The sequence below is a fragment of the Ambystoma mexicanum genome, chromosome 1p (genome assembly GCF_040938575.1).
Source record: "Ambystoma mexicanum isolate Mex_15411 chromosome 1p, UKY_AmexF1_1, whole genome shotgun sequence".
Classification (NCBI taxonomy): domain Eukaryota; kingdom Metazoa; phylum Chordata; class Amphibia; order Caudata; family Ambystomatidae; genus Ambystoma; species Ambystoma mexicanum.
The window spans coordinates 1050916809-1050943797 of record NC_090921.1 but is presented as its reverse complement, the minus strand read 5'-3'; the positions used below and the strand labels follow the sequence as shown (position 1 = coordinate 1050943797).

General features: G+C 43.6%; 1 protein-coding gene across 1 annotated transcript in view; it reads left to right on the top strand.

The window, feature by feature from the left end:
* The window catches only part of SLC9A5 (solute carrier family 9 member A5), a 1894848-nt gene that overhangs the window by 363507 nt on the left and 1504352 nt on the right, over positions 1 to 26989 (top strand). The window lies entirely within an intron of this gene.

The following is a 26989-nucleotide window of genomic DNA, read 5'->3' as shown; positions in this document are numbered from 1 at the left end:
GGCAAGGAGAGAAGAGGAGAGGTTGGCCCATTCGGAGTGGAAGAGGGCGAACTGTCCAGGTTGCCTGTAGATGGTGGCCACAGTTAGAGAGAGGACAGGAGATACAGAAAGCCTGCAGACCAGGCATTCAAAGGAGGAGTAGGCCTGCATAGGGATGACAGAGGCCAGGACCCACTCCAGAAAGATCAGGACTACTCCAACTCCAGGACGGTTGGTTCTGGGTTTGGAGAGGATCTTGTAGCCCATAGGGAGGAGAGTGTCAAAACTCGTGACAGAACTGGCCGTAAAGCATGTCTCGGTGAGAGCAAGGACATCTAGTTTGAGTTCTTTGAGGAGGTGACAAATGTCAGAGGAAAGTTTGACAGCAGAACAAGAGTTGAGAGTAACGATGTGGAGCAGGTTGCCACATTTGAAAGACTTCTGTGGAGGGGTACAGGCTTAAGGTACACCCTGCAGAGGTGGTAGAGGGGCCCGAGGGTGGGCAGAGGAGGAAGATGACGGTGCCAGAGAGGTGGTGGAAGGAGTAGCAGGAGAAGGGAGGAAGTTGATAAGACGTGGGAAACGCCTATAAAAAAAGGAGGATATTGGGATGAGGGCCCTAAACCAAGATGATGCTGTTCAGATAGACATTAATGATGGTCTTGGAGGAGTGGAAGGGGACCAAGAGGACCTCCCAGCTAGTCTGAAACAATGTGACTGTCCTTTGCCCTCCACATGTGGATCGGTGAGGATAGCAAGGGGATTTTCCGCTTGCTACCCTCAGTGCACATCAGGGCAGCGCGCTTCTATTGTCAGCAGGGCTGTTCTTTGCTCTTGCTACATCCCGCTTGCCAATTCCCCAAACTTTACCTGTATTTCCTGGCCTCTCACTGCTGATCCGAGCTCAGCTTTCTCTTCGAACATGGAAGCTGTGACTCTGTGGAGGGGTCCTTCTTCTTCAGGGTGCTAGTGATGCAGCAGGATCTCTGTCGACCCCATTTTCTCCATCACCTGCATCGACAACTATTGTGAGGGTTCAATTAAACATATTTGTGGGAGCCTCGGGCATGCAGGAAGGGTCTAGGTTCAACTGGTAGTAATGTTGAGGATTGCAGCATATGTGTATTTAGAAGTTGTGCCCAATAGCCTCTCTGAGAAAAGTTGCATTTAGAAGTGTACCCAATAGCCTATGTGTATTTACAAGTTGCGCCCAATAGCCTCTCACCTACCGCTGAGAAAAGTTGCATTTAGAAGTGTACCCAATAGCCTATGTGTATTTAGAAGTTGCGCCCAATAGCCTCTATGTATTTAGAAGTGTACCCAATAGCCTCTCTGAGAAAATTACATTAAGAAGTGTACCCAATAGCCTATGTGTATTTAGAAGTTGTGCCCAATAGCCTCTCTGAGAAAGTTGCATTTAGAAGCTGTGCCCAATAGCCTCTCTGGGGAAGCTACATTTAGAAGTGTACCCAATAGCCTATGTGTATTTAGAAGTTGTGCCCAATAGCCTCTCTGAGAAACGTTGCATCTAGAAGTGTACCCAATTGCCTATGTGTATTTAGAAGTTGTGCCCAATAGCCTCTCTGAGAAAAGCTACATTTAGAAGTTGTGCCCAAAAGCCTCTCTGAGAAAGTTGCATTTAGAAGCTATGCCCAATAGCCTCTCTGAGAAAAGCTGCATTTAGAAGTTGTACCAAATAGCCTCTGAGAAAGTTGCATTTAGAAGTTGTGCCCAATAGCCTCTCTGAGGAAAGTTGCATTTAGAAGTGTACCCAATAGCCTATGTGTATTTTGAAGTTGTGCCCAATAGACTCTCTGAGAAAAGTTGCATTTAGAAGTGTACCCAATAGCCTCTGAGGAAGATGCATTTAGAAGTTGTGCCCAATAGCCTCTCTGAGAAAAGTTGCATTTAGAAGTGTACCCAATAGCCTTTGTGTATTTAGAAGTTGTGCCCAATAGCCTCTATGTATTTAGAAGTGTACCCAATAGCCTCTCTGAGACAAGTTGCATTAAGAAGTGTACCCAATAGCCTATGTGTATTTAGAAGTTGTGCCCAATAGCCTCTATGTATTTAGAAGTGTACCCAATAGCCTCCCTGAGAAAAGTTGCTTTTAGAAGTGTACCCAATAGCCTATGTGTATTTAGAAGTTGTGCCAATAGCCTCTCCGAGAAAAGTTGCATTAAGAAGTGTACCCAATAGCCTATGTGTATTTAGAAGTGCGGCTGGTTCCAGTATGGTCTGGAAATCAGGGAACGTTTGGAAGAGCATGTAAACCCACCATATCACACCTCACGCTTACTCTCTCCTGTACATCACCACTCAAATAGAACACAGAGATACTATGACACCATTCGGTATAACTGTTCTCATACTAACACTTCTCGCTCACTCCCCATCACTCTAAGTAAACACCGCTGGTTACACACCCCCCAGCCAGGCGTTCTCCTCAGGCCTAACGCAGCCACAGTCGGTCTGGATAAATCCTGCCAGAACGAACACATACCCCTGATATCAACCACCACACCTACCGCTAAGAAGCAGCTATTTCACGAATAACGCACCAGCTGCACACATACCCGGTGTGCAAACGCGCCGTTAGACCCTCGCCACTCTCTCTACTGACTTGAACTTCGGTTCCCAAGGGCGTTCAACCTACCAGTGCCTTCAGACCATACCAATGGTATATAAGGCGCTAAATAAGTGCAAAATAACATAACATTTATAAAAACAGATTGCACATTCCTAAAGAATGTTCAAATCTTGCACACCTTTTACTACAAGTAATCACAATCCATAGGTTACTAGGACCAAACATCATTTAGACCGATACAGGGTGAAACTACCTTCGTTCTTAGTTTTCAGGGGACATAACACATAATGACAAAAATAGTTGGTTACTTTAGAAGGTTTGAGACAAACTGTTATTGCAATTGAGCAGTTATAGTTTTCAGTTCAACGTTATGCAGACACCAAATAAAGCCCACCCAGGAAGTTTGGAGTTTAGGGGACAGTCTTGTAGACACATATAGATATTGCACATGGTTAAATGGGAATCCACGCTTCCCGACCATGCAGGCAAGGAGATGTTTGTCTCGGCATTTCAGCAGGCTGACTGTGAGTGATGCTGAAAAAATGCCCCACTTTTGCTGGGGATTAGACTGCAGAAGGCAGATCATCAGTTGGAATTCTGCACTTCCTGGAGATTCTGTGTTTCGTGGTAAGGTAACTTCAGATCTCAGCCCATAGTCTATGGACATAGCCAAATTGAGTGGATGTCTAAATGCTTATTGGTGGAGGAAGGAGGTGATCTTCCCTTGGTATAATTTGCTATCACTCTCGGTTAAAAGTGAGTCGCAGGAGTCATGAGAGGTCTTGCTGGGTCATCTCTACAGAGTTGGAAAATATCTTTGTGATCTGCAATCAAAAGCAGTACTTTGCTTATCTGGGATGTACTTCAAGCAGAGCAGGACTCTGAAGCAGCAACGTAGAATCACTTCAGGATGGGAAACGTTATGTCTTTCATGGAACAAGTCTCAGGCTTTGATTAGCTTTGCAGAGAAATTCCTCAGTCAGTTTTCCAAGGCATCATCTCGTTCTAGGGGAAAGGAATTTGGTAGTGGCTCATTCATCAAATGAACAAACTAACCATAGAATTGAAGCATTCCTACAAAGTGGAGTGAAGTTTAAATTTCACTTGTTGTCTAATCCATTACATGTAAACTGGGACTATAGTGTCGGTAGGGTGCATCCTTGGTCAAAGGATTGTTGATGATAGAATATAAGGGATGGACTGTGATGGGGCCCTGTAACCTCACTACCAGGTTCCCCACCTAAACTCAAAACGTGTCCGTGCTTGCGGAAACTGACTCGTAATCTGAAAAACATCACATCCCCTAAATTCTCATCCCTAGTAGCATCCCAGCTACAACCTATATCCAATTTAGCGGACTCTTCCGCCTTAGTTAACCACAAGCCGTGAATGAACTTGCACCCATGAAAATGAAAACTATCAAGTCTGAAGTTACCAAAAACACCTGGTTCTCAGACGATATCGTTAGGGCCAGACAAAACAAAAGGGCTCTTGAAAGATCCTGGAGAAAAACCCTAACAATAACACATTAGATGCCTACAAAAAATCCACGCATGAATACAAAAACCTTATCACTAATGCCAAAGCCACACATTATAATAAAAGAATCACCAACGCTCAATCCAGTGTCAGTGAACTGTTTAAAATTTTAAATGACTTTCAGGATCAGCCTCCACCTTCCAATAACATAACCAAAGACTCTAAATGGTGCCAAGACATCCACGATGCTCCCCTTTCTAAAATTGACTCCCATAAGGAAAACATCAATCAAGCCCTCACCAATGTAACACAGCCATCTCTCTCTAAAAACATCACACATCCCAATAACACCCAAAGTGGAATACCCCAATTCTCCTTTTCCCACTATTCTGAAAAGGAAGTGCTTAAAGTTATACAAGATCTGAAAGCTACCTCCTGCCCTGGTGACGACTGTTCAACAAACATCTTTAAAGAATCAACTGACCTGCTAGTACCCTGGATCACTAAGTTCATAAATGTATTTTTTGACGAAGGTGTGGTACCAGAGGCGCTTAAATCTGCCTGGATAACACCTTTGCTGAAAAAAGAAAATCTAGACCCCACCAACGAAGATAATTATAGGCCAATAACCAGCGTGCCTTTCATATTGAAGATACTAGACAAGCTAGCATATAAACAACTCCAGGCTCATGTTGAAGAACACAAGATCCTTGGCACTCGACAGTCTGGATATAAGGCTTGGCATGGAACTGACCAGCCATGCTCGACCTTAAATCCACCCTGGCGGGCATCGCTGACAAGAATCAAGCCGCACTATTAATACTACTTGACCTCTCCGCAGCTTTTGATCTGGTTGATCACAGCTTACTAGTGACAAGGCACGGAGAGGTCGCAAATTGTTCCTTGATGGCATCAAAATGGTTTGCCTCCTCCTTGGGCCCTCGCATGGTTAGAGTTAGTGTAGGTAGTCATCATCCCACTCTTATCTCACAAACCTGTAGTGTCCCACAAGGCTCCTGCCTGTCACCATTACTTTTCAACTTGTATATTTGACCTCTTCTGGACCTCTTGAACAAGCTAGGTGTTCAGTATAATAACTATGCAGACGACACACAGGTCGTCATCCAGCTAAGCGGTCAGTATAGAAATGATGTTGATGCCATCAATAACATCTACAAAGCCATCCAGGATTGGATGGCTTGTAACTCACTAGCTTTAAATAACAACAAGACCAAACTAATGATAGTATCCTCCAAGAACACCCAGAGTAAACTAGATACTAAGTACTCCCATTTCCCTATTGCAGATAACAACATTACTATCCAAAGGAAGGTAAAAACTTTGGGAGTTGTCTTAGATGACGAATTATCCATGAAACCGCATGTCTCTAACATCAGGTCCAGCTGCGGACTGACCAACAAGCGTATAAATTACATACTTCAATTTATTACAACTGAAAACTGCGCACTTCTGTCTACGGCACTGATAAACTCCAGACTAGACTATTGTAATAGCCTACTGTCTGACACTACTGCCGCAAATATTCAATCCTTACAAGTGGCACAGAACAATGCTGTACGGACCATTTTCAATCAATCACGCCATTCCCATATCTCCATCTTCAGGAGGAAGTTTCATTGGCTTCCTATTAAACATCGCATTTCACACAAAATGCTCACAACAACACATAAATGCCTCTTTCAGCAGCCCCATCTACCTGTCTCAACGCATTCACATCAAGAGCAATGGAAGAAATCTTCGCTCCTCCTCTGCTACTGTCCTTGCTCCCCCCAGATTTAAGACTGCTAAATTTGGGGGCACCACTCTTGACGTTCAGGGTCCTCTACTCTGGAACGCCCTGCCGGCTGGACTGCGACAGATCCAAAACTAACTCCTATTAAAAAAAGCCATAAAAATTCACCTTTTTAACCTGGAGTAATCTTTTATGACCCCCTTTCAGCTCCTACTGGCTTCTTTGTTGTCTTGTCCTTGTCTTTTGTTCGCCCTGAGGCCCACAGTCATGCGGCGCGTTATAAGAATTAAAATAAATAAAAAACACATAAAATACTTTCTGGCAGCTATTTACTGGTGATGGGTTGGTAGGCATCACGCTGAAAACATTTTTTTTGTCCAAAAATGTGTGGATACATTTCCCCTCCCCTCGAGCATGTGAATATCTGTTATGCACGGACTGTGAATGGAAGCTGCCATCAATTGTGAACATCTCTGAACTTGCACAGTTAGGTTGTGAGAGACCCAACAGAGTGTCTACCTGAAAAATAGAGCCTAGTCTGTGGGCATGCCAAGTATCATAATACAGTTCAAAGAAATAAAGGCCTGGCCACTTTAAAACCATTAACTGATACTTGTCTTCACTCACCGAAATACCTCGTTGATAACAACAAAGTGGCTAGCATGATTTTTGCTTCGCAACCTTTGTGCAAAATCTCTCTGGCATTAATTCCCTTCAGTGGATTCCCATTAAACATAGTATCCTATTCCCACACTGTATCATTGCATCATATACAAAGGGCTATCGGCTATAGGGCCCATTATCAAACATATCCATAAAATTAATGTTTGCTCTAATAAGTAAACCTTCTGACTTGCCCAACTTGTATGATAAACCAGTAGGACCTTCTCTATTTTTGGACCAAATAGGAAAAACCTCTGCTAGGCAGAAGATCAGAACCAGATTTCAAGAGATTCAAAGGAAAACGGGTTCTTCGTACAGGTTTTTGGTAATTGACAAAATCTAAACCTGTATTGATTTTGTTAAGGTTTCCCAGGTTCTACTGTAATCTGCAACTGTTTACTGGTGCTCGCAAATGTTGTTGGTGGGACTGATGACATTGCAGTTGTGGATTTGACTAAGGAGCATTAAATGGCATAAAACACTTTTAGAGTATAACTTATCACTACAGCACTTATCTCACATTACTTGTAACCTCAAGACAAAAGCCCTGCAGCTGCCTCCCCTTGTCCAGCCTGATCTGTCCTTAGGACTACCCTCTTAGGCCCAGGCATGCTAGGTGATTGGCACAAATGCACATGACCATGGGGGTCTGTATGTATCCTACTTGCAAACCTCCAGACCAGGGTTCTCACTATTGGACCCGCACTGCACAGATCAATGCCACCCACGCTCCAGACAAGAGGGCTGTAGCTTCCTTGCCTCACCCAATCTTATCCTGTCCATCGTACCACCATTTTAAGCACAGGCTAACACAGTGACTGGCAGAAAATGGACACAGGACCACTCCCAGACCAGTGTATGTAGCCATTGGGGCCCAGTAAAATACAAAATCATACTCACAATTCTGATTCTGTAGATTGGCAAGTGAGAGGACAAGAGTTTGTACTGACCAATCTCTGGATAACTCATTGGGTGGAGAGGGTTACAAATTCTGTCAAAATGTTTATGGCATTTTTGGGCAGTTAACAAGGTACAACCTGAAAGCCATCTACAGCCATGGATAAAAAATATATATTGATTTTTTATTTTGTATGTATTGTTATTTTGTTAAAAAGACTAAACAAAATTAAACTTTTAACAATTTTTTGTTTACAATTTACACAAGGAAAAAAGAAAAACGCAAACCATGTAACACATTAAACGCATATACATAAAATCAAAAATGCCTAAAGGAGGAACATTCCATAAAATTCATGTGGAACAATGCCCAATCCAAAGTATCATTGTGCAATTCATAGACTTAAAACAAATTAAAAAATTAAAAATAAAACTATCCCTTTCTTGGATGAAATACACGTAATGCATGCAGAAAAAGCAAGTTACATACATTTCAGTAAATTAAATGGATAAATAACCTCAGTCAAAGAGAAGATTGCCCTCACACTCCGGTTAAATGGGCCTCCAATTTCAAGCACCTTAGAAAACCAGTGACAGCAAGAAACCAATAGGTGCCTAAGGGTTTTCTATTGGTTATCCACATTACAAAAGCGTCAGGTTGCTTGCTCTTCCGGGAGCAAACCATATCTCACTAGAATCTGTTTTGTCAGAATCCAATTCCAGGGAAAACGCAGGAAGAAATGCCTTGTATACTTATTTGGATAAATGGCCAGGTAAGGAGATACAGTACCTGCCTTCTTGTGACTCAAGGAAGAATATGAATGCATGGACTCCGTGGTGTTAATCCAATCCATGTTAAATAACTTTTTTTAAATTTTTTACTAATAAATAAAAAATAATAATAAAAAATAAGCGGGTTGTCAACAAGTTCAATACATGAACTACCCAGATTAACAAGGAGATCAAGGCACCTTTTTTGTATATCACTTAACCAAGTGCTGCCATTTACCTCAAGTATCAACTTAAAATCAACATACAAAGAGTGCACACTCAGACACAGAATCTTTTATAAGAGTGATAAAAGCTTCCAATGTGCTCTAGCCCTCCATTTAACAATGCCAACTCGTATTTGATGGCATAAATGGGAACAGTATTGGGAAGTCGAAAGACTCTCCTCCAGATCAAAGCCTCAAGAGTGAGTAAATAATCCAACATGGCCAAAGAATAAGTGTCCATCCCATATTACATTGTGGGAATGATTTTACGTTTTGTAATATCGGATCGCAGGTTGGATAGTAAATTTACTGTATCTTGAGTCAACCTTCTCTATCTGATTGGCCATTGCGGAAGCCCGTCTTTTGTAACATAGTTGGATCTTTGATAAGCTAGGTCTAAAGGTTACGAAGAAAACAAATATATAATTGATTCTACTTTGCTGTGAGACTTCGAGACAAGTCGCCAGATAATTTTTGCTCACCATTTTTCCCTTGGTGCCATGCCTAATTTGTGTTTTTGAGGGGTTAACCTTCAAAGAATGTTTACTCCCAAAGGCTGAAAAAGCATTAATCAGGCGTTGAAGGCCCACAGGGGTATAATCAAAAATGAGAAGATCTTCAGCGTAGGCCAACAAGTGATGGAGTTTTGGAGAATGTAAAAAACTAAAGGGTTTTGGGGTGTTTCACAGCCTAGTCCCTGGGAATCCTGTACTCAGATGGTCAGGGAAAGGGCCATCGCTTTTGGATCCCGACCCTGGGGGTGGGCAAATGAGGATCAACTGGGTAGAGGGACCTCGGGAAGTGGGGGTGAAGCACCTGATGGTGAGACATGGTATCCCCCTTTAACCCTAACCCATCTACCCACTATCCCTGCTTATTTTATGGGAAACTACAACTCCCATAATTCTTACCCACTTCACATTGACAACACTACTGAGCCAAGGAAAATGAGGAATGGGACCAGGAGGATTACTCTACTGACGTGCAATGGCTCTGTCTCTCTAATGAGATCTTTCAGAGTCAGGCACGTAATACAAAATACATACACCTGCCACTTGTTAACATTCCCTGTCAGGATAAAAGGTGACGTACACAGGCACACTCTGAGCCAGGCTGGATGTAAGAAGGAACATATTTCAGGGCTGATACTAACCAGCAATGGAAGTTGGGAGGTCAAGGAGCTGATCAGCTGCTGCAGAGAATGAGAGAAAGCCAGGTGAGAATTCCATCCTTTTGGGAAAAGCCTTAAGTGTTCCATGACTGTAAACAAATGAGCAGGAAAGAGAAACCTTCAAAGTGCTTCCAGGCAGTCTGCTACCCTCCCGGGTGAATGACGGAGTTGGGGAGGAGCAGAGGAGGTGTTGGTAATGGCCTTGACTGCAATGGGGAAAAGCATTTGAAGATACAAGTCCAATTAACAAGACCAGTGAGTTAGCGAAGGCAAACAAAAGCCCGGTTTGTGTTAAGAGCAAAAGAGAAAGATGTAACAAGAGTTGAAGGTTGCACGTGTGCCGATCAAACACATAATGAAGAGAACACTGGTTGAATGCTGAGCAAAGTATACAAAGTAACGGAGTGGTCCTGCGAACTGAAGTCGCACATTCAAAAGTCTCTGTCAAATGTTCTGAGTAATGGAAAGCAGGAAACGAAGGCAAGAAAGTAACTGCGCAAGTTTTTTGAATGAAAGCAATCTATATGAACTTTGACAAGTGGCAAGAGGGCAAAAGTAAAACTACAAATACCAAGAGGCATTGGTGTCGCGTGTGAACTTTGAAAGATGCTAAGAGGGCCAAAGTAAAACTACAAGTACCAAGGAGCATTGGTATTGTGAAGATTGTTGATTACATCAATTGTTTAAAATGAAGTCGTAGTGGTCATGTAGAGGTTTATGTAAAATCCTTGCAGTTTCTAAAGTCTTTGAAAGTAAAAGGAGAAGAACAAAACATAGGGAAAGGAACCCCCACAAAGAGAAAGACCGGCTTGAGCCCGGCGGAAAGAAACCTTTGGCAAAGTGAAAGCCAAGAACATAACTGTGTATTTGTCATGAGGTGGACGGCGCCTACAGAATTGAATAGACTGCCAAAAGCTACAGGAAATAAAGGCTGCAGGTTTCAAATACTCTCTGAAATCCGCCATCTATAAATTAAACGGGCAAGGAGCCAATATGCATCCTTGCCTGACACCACGATAAGTTGGAATATTACGTGACAACTGTCCAGAATAATTCAACCGAACTTGGATATCCGAGTCCATGTGCAAGCCCATGGTTAGCCTCAGGAGACCCACAGGAATACCCACGAAGAAAGCTTGGACCACAACAAATTGCGATCCACAGCTTTGAATGCCTCGGTAAGGTCAACTGAGGCAGTATATATTGACTCATATTTCCCTCCCCAAGTTAGATGTTGGATGCAATTCAACAAGACTCCATTCAGGGATGTTCCCATATTTCTCCTAAATCCATTTTGCCGTTTTGATTGTCCACCTTATTCCACTGCCCAAGATTCAAGATGCGATAAGAGCAAGGAAGCAAAGACTTTACTGTCCACATCTAGTATGACAATGGGTCTGTAATTGACCGGGTCAGATAGACTCTTTTTGTATGTTGGAATTATATACGCTGTAGACAAAGTGGCAGGAAAGGATTTAGCATTCATAATGCCCTTGAACAAATAGAATAATGTTAAGGCCCACGCCGTACAGTCAGGTTTGACTAAAAGGTTTCATAGCCCGTTTGGGCCAGGGGCCCGAGAGGTGCTGATTTTCGTAATAACACCCAACACCTCCTCATGGCCTAATTCAGGGTAGGAATCAGGTTTACTCTCAGCTACACATGGTAATTTGAAATTCAGTCCCATACAGTGAGCTAAAATGGACCACTCGGCCATCCTCAGTTACTTCATGAACTTGGTTACTGAAGGTAGAAGAATCTACATAATTAATTAGGCGTCAAAAAGCATGAGCGTTTTTACTCCCAAGGTATACAACATAGCTTCAACATACTTCTGGTAGCTCCTGGCTCGAGTCTGGTGAAGCCAATTCTTGTACGATTGGCATATAGTTTAACTTTTCTGCGCCCTAATTAAAGTGGTTAAATCATTCCTTTTCTGTAGATGCCTAAATGCCCTCTCATTTGTCGTTTCCGGGTAGTCACATCCTGATTATAGACTTGGAGATGCTTAGCTTAGTTTAGTTTAGTTTAGTTTAGTTTAGTTTATTATTTATAATGCGCAATTATACCCAGGGGTATCAGGGCGCAGCATTTACAAGCAAATGCGAATATGCTTACTTTTGAATGCATTTTCCCCCTTCTCCTACAAGTTTTTCCAGGCATCAAGAGATAATCCTGGAAGCTCCCAAAATGATCCACCGTAAAGGTATTGAGGTTCCATTCCTCTGAATGTAAGGACAATAAATTCTCAAGAAAACAATGTACCTTTAAAGTTCTAATAGCGCACCAACTTATTCTATTGCCCGCTACATTAGTCCCCAGTGCTGATAAACCAAACCCACGTAAATCCTTGGGTCCTAAACCGATATTAAATTGGACCTCAAGCATTGAATGATGACTAAAGCAATGGGGGGGATGGTGAAACAAATGCACTTATTGAACATCCAACTATCAGAAAAATGTATAATCAATGGTCAAGTGGGCAGTACCATTAGAACATGTTGGTCGATTAAGAGCATCGCCAGTAACATTACCATTAAGGAGTGATTATCCAAGGCCTCCCAGGCCCGCTAGCCACTTTCTGCCAAATTCTCTTATTATTCCAAGGTCGAGAAGATATAAATTCAACCCAAAATTCTGCATTAATACGGTCTGAGTTCAGATCCCCACCAAGAATGATGTGTCTGTCCATTCGTTCACACAAGTGAGGCAATCTATGAAGTCATGCTGCCATCGTGCCAATATACATTTATAATTAACAAATCCAATGAGTCTTCAGTTGAAAGTCTGATATGGGTTGCCAAGACACCAAAGCAGACATCAATATTCCCAATGACTGAGATAACCTTACAGGATTTCACTAACGTCAATACAGGCGACCCATTGGTCTCTGCTCAGCTGCCTGCAATAAAACTGCATAACCATCAAAAGACGGAGGTTGATTGAACAATGTTTCTTGTACAGAAACGACTATAAAGGACTTCAATTTCAGGCCAACAGCAGGATTGGAGAACAGATTTAAATGACTGCGAGATTACCAAGGAAGTAATGAGAAATGAGACTCTTGTAAGGCACTAATATGAGGTAGGGTACCTAGTGTGGAGTGCCCATACTCACTGATTGATTTGTTGTTGTGGTGCTAAAAAATATTTCAGTTGTGCTGCGGTGGAGGAGGAACAGTGGCTACCCTAAACCACCTATCTGTTTAATTAGTAAATTTGGTTTACTTCTTCTGCCGCGCTCAAAACAGTGAATAACCATGTAATTTGAATAAAGAAAAGTTGACTCTAAAGTTTGCCTGTAAGTTATTATTTGTTTTTAATTGAATAGTATTTACTTACTTAGCAAGATATGTCAAACTAAAAGATGTCTCACTTTTATAACAAAAAAGATATTCCCCACATGGGGTTGGAAACATAAGTACAGGTCTTATTGACCCAATATTTGCAACGACTGGTCATCAACAACGATATACATAACATTGGTCAAAGCAAAACAAGCTGCGCCTTTGGATCCTGCATGCAATCTTTGGGGCCAAGTGAATACTGCTCTAGAGGCCCATCTTCACCTTCCCCTTGGGCTCTAACACCTTGAAAAACTGGATAATTAGGTGGTGCTGTAGGCACCCCAAGATAGTGAAATCTATCAGCCACCTTCTTATTGTGAATACACCCAGAACAAGCCACGATAGATTGTTCACCCGCGGGTTCTTGTGAAACATTTGGAGCCCTAGACCCAAACACTTGAGGCTGTGGCTGAGGTACTCCCGCCTATATTGTTAACTAAGGTTGGGCCATGCATAGATACTCCTTCCCCTTGGTTAGTAGGTTGCACTAAGTGTGTCAGTTGAGTACCAGGATCACTATCAAGGTTATCAACAGTTTGTTACAGAGCTTCCTGTGTAATAGCCTGGATATTAGTGATAGATGGTGGGTCTATTATTGTAACCTCTTGCGACTCACAGGCAGCCTCACTCACAACCGGCTTAGTAAATAATGCTTTCACAGAGGGTTGCGTTAATAAAGCATTCAAGAATCAATGTGATGCTTGATTGCTCTTCTTCTGGGCAAGGCGATTCTTTGATTTTTTTAAAAAAATCTGCGGATCTCTCTTTTTCCCAGGCAATGAGGGGACAAAAGCTAATAATACTCCAGAGTCGGACGATGTTCTCGGTTCGGTCTCGCCTGATGAAAGTGTGCGTCTTTCACTATTATAACCTCCAAAGCAGGGGATGCTCCACATAGAGCTATGTCATTAACCCTGTTGTTCAAGACCGTTTCAGGAACAGGAACATCTTGAGGGCCAACATTAACAGACACTAGGTCCCATCCTGTGGCTACTCTGTGGTTCACAGCAAATAGCTCGCTGTTTGAATTCATATTAAAGTCCAAAGCGTCTGAGCAATGCAGTCATTGAGGCGCCCTCGGCCTGAATTCTGCACGGACTGCACAGACAGCAACTCGTCGCAGCTCTGTGCCGCTCCGCGGGACACAGGAGGTTTTAAAGCCACTCCTCCTCAGTTCAGACACCACTGTAGAAATACTAGTTTGCAGTTCTCTCAGCACAGACTGCAACTCGACACAACTCTGCACCACTCTGCCGGACACAGGAGGTTTTAAAGCCACTCCTCCTCATTTCAGACAGCACTGTACAAAGACTAGTTTGCAGTTCTCGCACCAAAGGCTACAAAAAATATATATTGAACAAATAGGTAAAATGGCTTATTTTAGCCCACATAATATTGAGACAGTCAAAAATCTGATTTTGGGAAAAAGTGCCAATTTCTAGCCCCATGAGCAGTGCACTGTCTAAGACAAAATTGAGGCAGAGTGGGGAACGTGAAAGATGCTTGCTTCTTGTTTCCGAGGCACTAACAATTGTAATTTAGCTTTGCCTCCAAATTATTGAAGCATGCATTAAAAATCAGAATTTGGAAATAAATGTCAAAGTATCAATTTTTAGGCCCATAGACTAGATGACCAGCCTTGGCCTAGTCATCAAAGTTTCTGCTAGCTTCCTTACCGAGGCAGGTAAAGACCGGATGGGTCTGCAGTGACCTCCAGGCCCTGCCCCCTTCACAAGGCCTTATTATTACATTAGGAGGCTGTTTATCTAATCAACTACTTTATTGTTAATATTAGGAACAGTATATGGACTATTCTGTTTTTGATGCTAATATATTATCTCATAAATGCTAAACAACTGAGTGAGTGCGTTATTAATGTGTTTCTATTTATGAGTAGTAAAGGCACCATATTGCAAGAAGTGCAAGCACTTGTTAATTTAGTGGAAAGAATGGTCTAGGGAGGATACTGATAACATCTAACGCTTATTTCTGCACAACAGGTAATACGCATTAATGCATAGTTTCACCCAGAAAGTGGACCTACGACAATATTGCTGACCAAAAGTAAACCTGTCCAGTGCTCAGGGGTAGTAGTTTCTCTTGCACTGAAGCGCTGAGACAGAACTTTCACCAGAACCTTGCTTCAGGTATATTCTCTGACGCTAAATGTGCCACATTTCCAGTTGGGCATTTAGACCACCATTAGGGTGGAGGTTAGGCTCTGGCATGAAGGGCATGATGTAAATCATGAAAGGCCAAGATAGTGTATAGGGCCATAAACGCTTTTGTAAGACCATAGTGTGCAAGGCTAGGAGATATGCCATGTAACAAGAACTGTACCAATTTATTCGAAACCAGAAAATCAAGTAAGTCCCTTGATATATGACATAACTTGATTGAGTGAAAGAGAATCTGCTTTTAAAGAAGAAAGGGGCACCATTTAGAGTGACATTTTTCTGTAGTTGATATGGTTTCTCTACTCTTGCAAACATCCAAAGTGTGCCCCGATTTACAAAACAGAGTCAAGTCTTAGATCATCACAGATGTCCAGCCGATGAAAGGAATCTGGTGCCTTTGGGAAGCCATAATCAATGTCATGCAGAAGATGTGCACATGGCCGAAAGTTGGATATGTTCTGGATACGGGTGTACTGCCAAGTTCAGATATAATTTGTTGTCTTAACAACCGGTCCAGACAGTGAGAAGCCGGCAGAGTAACAGAACTATCCACAAGCAATTATAGTCATCAGGATGCACAAGTTAGTGAGTGGGGGTTCTAGTTATCTGCCTGCATTTGATGGCACTACACATATGCACCAGGATTAGAAATCCAACAACCAGCAGAAACACTCATCACAATGTTGTACAGAGGGATCTAGAAATAGTGTAAGCACTGCATTTCTTCCAGCACCTTCTTCCAGTCACAATTTGTCACATCTGCAACATACCTAATTATAGATGCAGGAGTGCTTGCTGTTTGGTGTAACAAGAGTCTCTGTTGAAATCACAAAATGCAAGAAAATTCCTGTTAAAGGATAGTTCCGGGACTTTTTTTTTATTGTCCCTACGGTTCGGCCATGTGTTTTTAAGCATAAATCGGTAGATCGTAGAAAACTTTCCTATGGACCTTACCCGACTTTTCGTCCATTAACGCACTCGAAATCAGCCGCCATTTTCTGATAATCCTATCATTTCCCCCCATCGCCCTGGCTCACCTGCTTTTGCGGCACTAAATCAAATCCCCTGCCCCTGAGCCTGACATCAGCAGACGCGTACCGCCCATTTCCCAACGCCAAAGCACGTTTCGTGTCAACAATCGCTGCGCCTCAGCTAATGACGTGTCGCCATGGAAATGGCAGGACGCCTCTTTCCTCAATAAGTATAAACACACCGTTTCACAACACACAGCAGCAGATTTTCGATTCCATTCCTCTCTCTGTGTTACTTTGAGTATTCTGTGACTCGTTTCTGTGCTCTGGTCAGCTACCTTCGCCGCTTCTAGGCCTTGTGAAAACCTGTACCATCTCTGTAAATTATTTTACTTTCTTTACCACACAATGGCTACAATAATGCCGTATATGTACGAGCCCGAGTACACCGAGGAGGAACTACTGGAAAGGCAAGCACGCGAAAACGATGGGGATTCGGACGGCAGTTGGGAGGACCAGTCAACGGATGAAGAGCCTGGACCATGTCGCATGGACGGCGTCTCCACCTGGTGCACGTGCAATCGGTGCGAGCTAATGCCAACTGAGGAGGAGAACTGCTGCTGCCGTGAAAATTCCGGGTGCTTGGCCTACATTTCGGAAGGCGAGCCAAGTCCGCAATGCATCACCGAGCTGCCAGAGTTCAGGGAAGCCTGCCTCTCACGGACCGTGTTGAGGATGATGATGGTGCTTATACACGAACTTCGCGGCACTGTTCGTCCGCGTAATCCGAGTAACGAGTAAGTATACTCTGGTTGTGATGTCAGTGATGCCACTACTATGTCATGGTCGTCTCCCACATATAAAATGACATCTACATATCGTTCGAATGCATGTAAATTGGTTCCATATTGTGCATTTTCTAGATAGAATTTTTTTCAAAGCAGAATGACATTTTTTACCTGAATCGACAGTGATAAGAAAGTTTTGTCATTTTAATACAGTTTGCATCTTTCATTTTCACAGGTGGTACAGGCTGGTGGCCTATCGTTGCTTCACTTGGTGGCTTCACGGGAGGCTCGGACACCGCGTTCGTAGAGTAATACCTGCCTGTGCGGTACTTGCCATTAGACAACATTTCCCCAGCGACAGTGGACAATACCGCGGATTTTCCCTGGATGTGCTGCAACCGGAACTTTACAATGTGTAATGTTTATTATTTATGTTCAATTGAAATTAAGATCTAAAATAAAACCCAACATATATTTTAACAATGGTTGTTTTGATTTTTTAAATGAATCTAGTGTGTCTCCACTTTGTTCAAGCGTTGGCAATAAAAGGAAGGCCGTTGGATTTTATTGATACAAAACATGGTTATAGGTAAATAATCAATATGGTTGATCATAATAAATCATCCTTTTGGGCACCGGGTACAGAGATGACCCCCTCTGGCCCGTGCCGCCTTGCCACCACAGACCAGCCTGCTGCTGACTAACTGCCTAGGCATCCAGGGTCTCCAGGGTGAACTGCACCCATATATTCTCCTGGGAGGCTGAGGTATTTATAAACTCACCCCCCTGCCTTCCATGTACTAGATCCTTCAGCCTGCCTCTTACATGCAGTTAGATGGCCTCTCCTTGGTGAGGCCCTGCGGCAAACGAGTCTTGTCTGCACGACCAGCGCCCTAATCCACACCCCCCCCCGCCCTATCAAAGGCAGTTCGCACCGGGGTACTTGCGCTGCCAAGTGGAGCTGTCAGGGAGCGATAAAGGCCAAGAGGTGCCAAAGACCATGTACACTTCAAAGTGGTCTATAGAGCATGGGTTGTTGTTCACATGTCTACCTCCAGACCCCATGTCTCCTGCCAAGCATCCCCCCTCACGCTGGACGGCCCCCTGCAATCCACATAAGTGTGTCTCCATTCACGAGTCTTCCTGTGTCTTGTCTGCATGACCACCGCCCCAATCCACCCCCCGCCCTATCAAAGGCAGTTCGCACCGGGGTACATGCGCTTCCAAGTGGAGCTGTCAGGGAGCGATAAAGGCCAAGAGGTGCCAAAGACCATGTACACTTCAAAGTGGTCTATAGAGCATGGGTTGTTGTTCCCATGTCTACCTCCAGACCCCGTGTCTCCTGCCAAGCATCCCCCCTCACGCTGGACGGCCCCCTGCAATCCACATAAGTGTGTCTCCATTCACGAGTCTTCCTGTGTCTTGTCTGCACGACCACCGCCCCAATCCACCCCCCGCCCTATCAAAGGCAGTTCGCACCGGGGTACTTGCGCTTCCAAGTGGAGCTGTCAGGGAGCGATAAAGGCCAAGAGGTGCCAAAGACCATGTACACTTCAAAGTGGTCTATAGAGCATGGGTTGTTGTTCCCATGTCTACCTCCAGACCCCGTGTCTCCTGCCAAGCATCCCCCCTCACGCTGGACGGCCCCCTGCAATCCACATAAGTGTGTCTCCATTCACGAGTCTTCCTGTGTCTTGTCTGCACGACCACCGCCCCAATCCACCCCCCGCCCTATCAAAGGCAGTTCGCACCGGGGTACTTGCGCTTCCAAGTGGAGCTGTCAGGGAGCGATAAAGGCCAAGAGGTGCCAAAGACCATGTACACTTCAAAGTGGTCTATAGAGCATGGGTTGTTGTTCCCATGTCTACCTCCAGACCCCGTGTCTCCTGCCAAGCATCCCCCCTCACGCTGGACGGCCCCCTGCAATCCACATAAGTGTGTCTCCATTCACGAGTCTTCCTGTGTCTTGTCTGCACGACCACCGCCCCAATCCACCCCCCGCCCTATCAAAGGCAGTTCGCACCGGGGTACTTGCGCTTCCAAGTGGAGCTGTCAGGGAGCGATAAAGGCCAAGAGGTGCCAAAGACCATGTACACTTCAAAGTGGTCTATAGAGCATGGGTTGTTGTTCCCATGTCTACCTCCAGACCCCGTGTCTCCTGCCAAGCATCCCCCCTCACGCTGGACGGCCCCCTGCAATCCACATAAGTGTGTCTCCATTCACGAGTCTTCCTGTGTCTTGTCTGCACGACCACCGCCCCAATCCACCCCCCGCCCTATCAAAGGCAGTTCGCACCGGGGTACTTGCGCTTCCAAGTGGAGCTGTCAGGGAGCGATAAAGGCCAAGAGGTGCCAAAGACCATGTACACTTCAAAGTGGTCTATAGAGCATGGGTTGTTGTTCCCATGTCTACCTCCAGACCCCGTGTCTCCTGCCAAGCATCCCCCCTCACGCTGGACGGCCCCCTGCAAACCGCATAATGCCACGACATATACACGTCATTCATTCACAAACACACCCCTGTTTCGAATTCTTTATAACCCACTTCATATTTCTAATGAGCACTTCTTTGCGCTTTGCTAGTCAACCTGTGAAGGTGCTGGTTATCTGCTCTTCGTCTCTGTGAACTTCCGTGACCACTTCGAGGAAACTCCTCAGTTTGCAACCTGTGAACTGCTCCCTGTTCTACGACAAGAAACTACTCTGATCCCTGCATCTAACTGTTTGTTTGTCAAGGTAAGGCCATGTACCATAATCATTTTGCGTCCAATTTCTTTTCGTTCAAGACAGTACATGCAAGGAACTAGTCACATGTTCTGAGTTTACATTGGTATTCATAGAGAATTGTTGATCTTTACTTTTCAGAACTTTCCACAATGCCTGCCTGTTCCATTGGCGGTTGCCCTTCGAAGACCCATAATAAATCTGAAGGTACTATAATGCATGTTTTCCCTAAGACAATAGATCAGATAAGAGAATGGGTCCGATATTGCGGATATCCACCGTCTGAGCTTGAAAGTAGAGTCCTAGAAGTCTTTGCGGACAAGAGGGGTGATCGATACCGCATCTGCAGCAGGCACTTTACCTCTGACATGTACTCCACATCATTGCTAATAAAGAAGAACACACCGCGAGCGAGGCGAAAATTGCTCTCAACCGCTATTCCCACTCTATTCGTCCACATCCCTCCACTGGTGAGTCAAGTTTACGTATTTATCTCTCGGCCTTGCGGTAGTGTGTAGCATTAGCTAACAATAATTTCCCCATTTATGTATCCACTCAATATGAAGGCGGAAGATTCTCCATCGTGTCGTTATTGCAGTCATCAGCCACTTCAAGCGCCTATCGGGTAATCTTACTTGGCTATTCTGCCACTGACTTGTTTTAGGCATGTAAATCAATAGTTTTAATTTATCTTGTAATTATTTTACCTAATGGTACACCCTTGTACTCGTCCTCTAGTCTTTCTTTTCAGTTATAATTATTGTTATCCAAAATAATGCAAGTACTGTCTTTCAGGGAGATGCTGAGGAGTCCAACGTATTGACGACTACCGTTGATGTCACTCAGATGCTCGAGGTACGTTTCCGGACAGTTGCATCGATGGAGATCATCAGATCTTGCATTCTTGTAGCGTGATTGTTACACACAATGTTTCTTTCGTTTTTAGCCATTGATATGTCCTTCTGTCGTCGCCCTCCTATGTGTCTTCTTTTTTCAATATTGTGTTCATTACTAATGAAAGTCCTATGTTTCAGGGAGTCGATGGAGCATTAGTCCAAGAAGAAGGAGGAGCATGCAGTTACGGGTCGGCGCAACAGCTTGCAGAAGTGTGCACTGCAGTTACATCGTCCCTTGATGTTCTTATGCATTTCGAGGTATGGATACTGACAGTTCGATGAAGCAAAATCATATGACGTGATTACATCCGCTATACTTCCTTGTTTATTAACGCAAGTACTATGTTTCAGGGAGATGACGGAGCTTCTTCTACAAGAACATCACCCCTAGTAGTTGATGCAGATCTCTGGGTGGTGACACTTCCAACGATCGAGCAAATCGAATCATATTTAGATATCCATTATTTATTTTAGACAACTGATCATTTGTGCAGGTCTATTTAGATGAGCCTTTGACGCCTGCACAAAGTTTCTGTTCTTTTTATCAAAATAGAAAACCATACTAATGCAATTACTGTGTTTCAGGGAGTTACTGAAGCATCATCTTCAATAATATCATCAATGGAAGTCTATGAGGAGCACAAGGTATGGATCTTGACAGTTCCATCTAACTAGATCAACTATGCGTGAATAATTGTCGTTTGAATGTTCTACACAAAGCGTTCATTCGTGTTTTGCTATTGAGATGTACGTGGGTATTGGTCCCCAAGTACATTTTGTGTTTTCGATATTATTATACATACTAATGAAAGTTCTATGTTTCAGGGAGTCGATGGAGCGTCAGTGCGTGATGGATGTGCTTATCATGAAAATATAGTCGTTGCAGCGCAAGAGGAAGTGGAGACATGCACACACGAGTCGGAGCAACAGCGTCCTGATGTTGAAGTTCAAGGCAAGAAAGTTTCAAAGAAAAGAAAGCAAAAGAAGGTTAGTGTCCTGGTCACTATATTATGTTGTTTTTCACTGTTAATAGTTCAATACTGTAAGTTGTGTTTAAACTGAACATCCCTTTTCCAATCTGTCCTCTAGTTGCGAGTGGGTGTACGAACTAGATCTACACAGACAGTGAAGCGAACGAGAGATGTTGCTTGTCAAACCTTTTGGCAGGGACTTGAGACTGGAGATGCATCGTGCCAATGGGAAGAATATGAAGTGATTGACAACGGAGCTATACCACCACCAGCCATTGATAGTGAATGTCCTCCTGGTAGTTCGGATGCAGTCGGAGATCAATTCACAGAATCCACACCCGCAAAAACTAAGACCGCGAGAAAGTTGAAGAAATTGTCTTATTCACCCATCGCCGGAGAAGGAACCGATGTTGCAATGGAAGAGAATGAAGTGGACTACAATGAAACACCATCAATATCACTGAACATAGCGGAAGACGATATCAGAGATTCTACCTTTCATGTGAGTGACATGTCCTCAACGTTACAGGCCGAACCAGCTGGCATGCAGAGTGACAGTATAAGGAAAGAGGCCAAATTCATTGTATTCGATAGTTGTTTGATTGATATTATTATTCGGTTGAAATGTGGGCATTCGGTAGGAGGGGAAGTATGTGGGGAGCCATTGATTAATGTGACTCATGCAATTCGAGGCACTAACCTTAAAATACATGCCACCTGTACAAAATATCATCCTTTCTCATGGTCTGCACAACCCATGCTGGGACAACTGCCAGCAGGCAATCTACTTTGTGCAGCGGCTGCACTTTTTAGTGGTTCAAGTTTTAAAAAGTTAGAGTCTTTCAGTTTGTGGGAATCCATTTCATTGCTAAAACTCAGTTCTACAAATACCAAACCGATTATCTATTTCCAGCCATTAGCGAAGCTTGGAGAATGGAAAAAATGTCTATTGATAGTACATTCGCGGGCAAACGGTTCAGGCTAGCCGGTGATGGACAGTGCGACAGCCCAGGATTTTCAGCCAAGTACTGCACCTACCACTTTCAGGACATGGAAAGTAAGAAAATTGAGTTCGGTGGTCGTGCAGGTGTCACAAAGTACATCCTCAGTGGCCATGGAGAAAGTTGGCTTTGTAGCATCATTGCAAGAACTACAATTGCAGGGAATGGTGATCGACCTGATAGCCACGGACAGACACGTTTCAATTGCCAGGACAATGAGAGAAGAGTACAAAAATATAAATCACCAATTTGACGTTTGGAATCTTGCAAAAACAATCAATAAAAAAATGTCGGCTGCAGGTAAAAAAAAAGAAATGCAAGGTATTTCACAGTGGTCCAAGTCAATCAGCAACCATCTTTGGTGGAGCTCAAAAACATGTGGAGGGTCGTTGGAAGTTCTACTGGAAAAATGGCGGTCAGTAATGCTACACTGTACCAACGTTCACCGTTGGAACACAAACCAACATTTCCACAATTGTGAACATGGCCATTTGTCCACAGAGGAGGCACGGAAGAAGAAGTGGTTGATTCCTTCATCACCCACTCACAATGCCATTGAAAAGATTGTATTTGATAAAACTATAACAAGAGATTTGAGGGGACTCACGGAATTCTGCAACACAGGAGATTTGGAGGTGTTCCACAATATGTGCCTAAAGTACAGGCCAAAACGATTGCATTTTGGCATGGAGGGCATGATAAATCGGACTCTTCTAGCGGTCTTGGCACATAACCATAATGTTGGCCGTCAACAAAGTAGGACGACCGGAACTTTAGGGACGCTTCGCTACAATAAGGCCTTCACTAAAAGAAGTAAACAATGGGTTATCAAACCAGTGTTGAGGATATGCAATATGACTTTATTGAGAGACTTATTGTTGATGTCCTAGATAGGCACATACATGGAGTTGTGAACGAACCTGTGCAGGGGACAACTGCATTGCCACCCAACATTGCCTCTGTTCCATGTCCACCTAAAGAAGAGCTCATTGAGAAATACACATCATGGTTTAAATGATTGTAATTTGATTGTCTGTTCTCTCGAGTCTCCTCATGTCGCAGGTCCATTGAATATGTGTAGCTATGTATTGTGTAAATAAAAGTGATTGTTCTGTGAGTCCTGTGAGATGGCCTTACACTGAATGTAGCTAACTAGGAATGTGTGCTCGTTCAAAGTGAAGGTCAGCTGCTTTGATTTTTTTCTCGGGTGCCGGAATGGCCCACGACTCAGTATAAGGTTCTATTGTTATTTGACCTTGACAGGCCGGGACCATCCCGAAAGACTTCTTTTTGGGGGTGTGGGGCAATAACGTAAGAAACGATAATGAATATAATTTCAGAAACGAAAGCCATTTAATGTTTGTTCATTAGAAGAAATAACGTCGGCATAGAAGGAGTGGTATTTCGGGGCTGCCCTACGCACAGACACAATGGAAAATGCAAATATAATGTAAGTAACTCTTTAGATGAGTTTATACCGCAATTTAATTACTATACAGTAGCTTTAAAGACGGGTTAAGTTGTACTTGTTCGTTCTATGTGGCATATTGTTTTGTACCGCGCACTATCTTGAGGAGAACCATCTCCTTTTACGGAAGCACCTCAAAACCTTCCTCTTTGCTTCTGCTTTCTCTCTCCCTCTCCCCTGCTACAACTGGTCCACTGTCTGCGACCTCGGTCCTGGGCCCTTCCACTCTCCACCTGCACTGCCTCCCTGTCAACCCCTGCACTGGGGGACTGTCTCAGTATCCTACAGCCCCCCCTTGACGTATAATACCCAGTTGCACTGTCCTAGCTATGAAATAATTTCCCGACCTAATATATAAAATGAATAATTTTAATAAAGATCTGATGGTGAGACTAATTTCATTTTTTATGTTTTTCAAACAGGTACATCATCCATTATTGCATGTGTCACGAATACCAGACACCGGCGGATGGGTTTTTCAACCGCCAGTTGCTTCTCCGCGTGAACAACGTTACCACCCTGACCATTTTATGGGACGATCGCCAAGTACAAGTATGCCCTTACGCGGTACTGACGGCTAGATGCAACATACAGACCGTTGTGGTGGCCTAGTGCCTCGTTGTTGGAACAGCCATGCGATTATCAGTGCGACCGAAGAGCTTATTTTATCGTAAACCAACACCCTGTATACTGCACACGAATATCGCGTGCCTCAAGACGAACTATTTTGGATCGAGAGCAAAGAAAAATGCAAATCGCTGAATATTCTCAAAACATTTGATGTCAAATAAATGTACTTTGCCAAATGTACAATCTTGCCGTTTGCTTTTAAACCACAGTTTCATATTCCGAATTGTGGCGCTGTATTGTGAGATGATCTAAGACCCTGTGTACAGCAAAGGAACATCGCGTGCCTCAAAACAAACTTTTTGGAACGTGAGCAAATAAAAATGCAAATCGCTGAATATTCTCAAAACATTTGATGTCAAATAAATGTACTTTACCAAATTTACAATCTTGCGGTTTAATTTAAAAGTACAGTTTCATATTCCCAATTGTGGCGCGCTGTGTTGTGTGAGCTCATCTGTGTTGATTTCCTGGTTCTGTGTGGAGTCGCGTAGAAGACGCCTGGGCGCGTTTGCCTACGCAGCTCAGTCACGTCACGGATAGAGGCGGGGAATATGAATGTTTTGATAAAGTCTGTTTCAGGGGCGGGGGATTTGATTTAGTGCCGCAAAAGCAGGTGAGCCAGGGCGATGGGGGGAAATGATAGGATTATCAGAAAATGGCGGCTGATTTCGAGTGTGTTAATGGACGAAAAGTCGGGTAAGGTCCATAGGAAAGTTTTCTACGATCTACCGATTTATGCTTAAAAACACATGGCCGAACCGTAGGGACAATAAAAAAAAAGTCCCGGAACTATCCTTTAAATGTAAGGGGGAAGTTGTACCTGTGCAAGGCTGTTGTCGCCACACCTTCAGCAGTCGGAGGATGCAGGAGTTTGCTTTCTCCAGCAGGATATCTACTCACTGGGGATGAGGCAGGAACATCAGGAGAAGTTGATATTGGAGTCAGTACTGAGAGCTGTACAGTATCCACAATAGTACATATGGGGTCACTGCTGCATGATTGGAGGAAGAGATTGATCTGGCAGTGGATGAGCGAGGTAGTGTAGCCAATCTAGCAAGACTGGCTGGTGGAGAGATTTTTGAAGATGACATCTGATGCATTGGGCTTCAAGCAGAGGCAGAATCTTCTTTCATCCAGATGCATGAGACCACAACGAATGTCACTTAAACTTGTATGCAGTCTTGAAGATGAGGAGGACTTTTTGTGGCCACTGCCACCTGGGTTGAAGAGACAGATTCTTCTGGTCCACTCGGGAGTAAACCCTGCCGCCTGGCTTGTGCAAATGAATGGGTCTGTCAGGAACCTCTGGCTGGGCCTCCTTCACCTGTAAGAAGAAAGATCTGAAAACGTTCACAAGGGAGTAACAGGTCGTCCTGTAAGTATCTCATTTGTTATGATTAACCATGTGTATGTGAAGCTGGACAAGAGGCAGTGCTGCTGGCACTTAAAGCCAGTCTCCTCAGAAATCATCAAGACTAATTTTAATGTCTCTGTTTCACTGTTCTAGAATATTGCTGCAATGGGGCGCGATCAGCACATTGTAGATGCTGTGTGATATTTAGAGCTTTGCAGATATCTCTAATAACCTGCCCAGTAAAATGGGTTCCCTATCGCTGTCTATTGTAACTGGGAGAACAAAGCGGGAAATTAACTCAGCCAGTAACCGTTTTGCCACTGTGATAGTTTCTCCTTATTACATATAGGCCTCTACCCACCCAGAAAATGCATGCCTTACAACAAACAGTACTCATAAAATAGGCATTTGGGAAGCTGGATGTAGTCTATTTTGATTTTCTAAAACTCTCCTTCTGGGGCTGGGTGTGTAAAAAGCAGAGGTTTGTCAGCCTCACCAATTTTATGTGCTAGCCAAAAGGGTCCGGTGCAACAATAATGGTGACCTGCAGTCGGAAATGAAGGATAAACCCAACCACAGTAAATAAAAGTAATTGTCTTCGTCTTCAATGGGGCCTAGTACCTTTTTATGAAAAGCCTGTAGGTACTCGTGTTATATTGTACTTTGAATTCTGTTTTTTCGCCCACACTTGGTACAATATATGGCAGCTCTCATTTGGCAAGCTCTGTGCAGGACCTACAGAAAGAACCATGGCAAAAGGCACTTGGACTAACGGTTCCATCTTGCTTACTATAAAGTACAAGTTGCCCACTGCTGAAGATGTAGAAATACTCTAGGGTAGGGAAACAGTCAGGGACTTTCAATGAGATAGATTTGTGGCTAAGACCATAAACTGCATGATTTAAATTGCAAAGTGCTTAATCAAAGGTGCAAAGTTTTCAATTTGGTTACAAAAGGTCAACTGTAGGGAAGCATTTCGGCTACAATTGTGGAGACCCTAATATCGAGGCATATAAAAAGGGAATCACTGGATCGAATCAGCATTTAAACACTGCTGCATCACCAAGATTTAATTTTCAAAGGCAAAAAGGAGTTTTATAAGTTTCCAAGTTATTATTTTTTTTTTTACATTTTTTA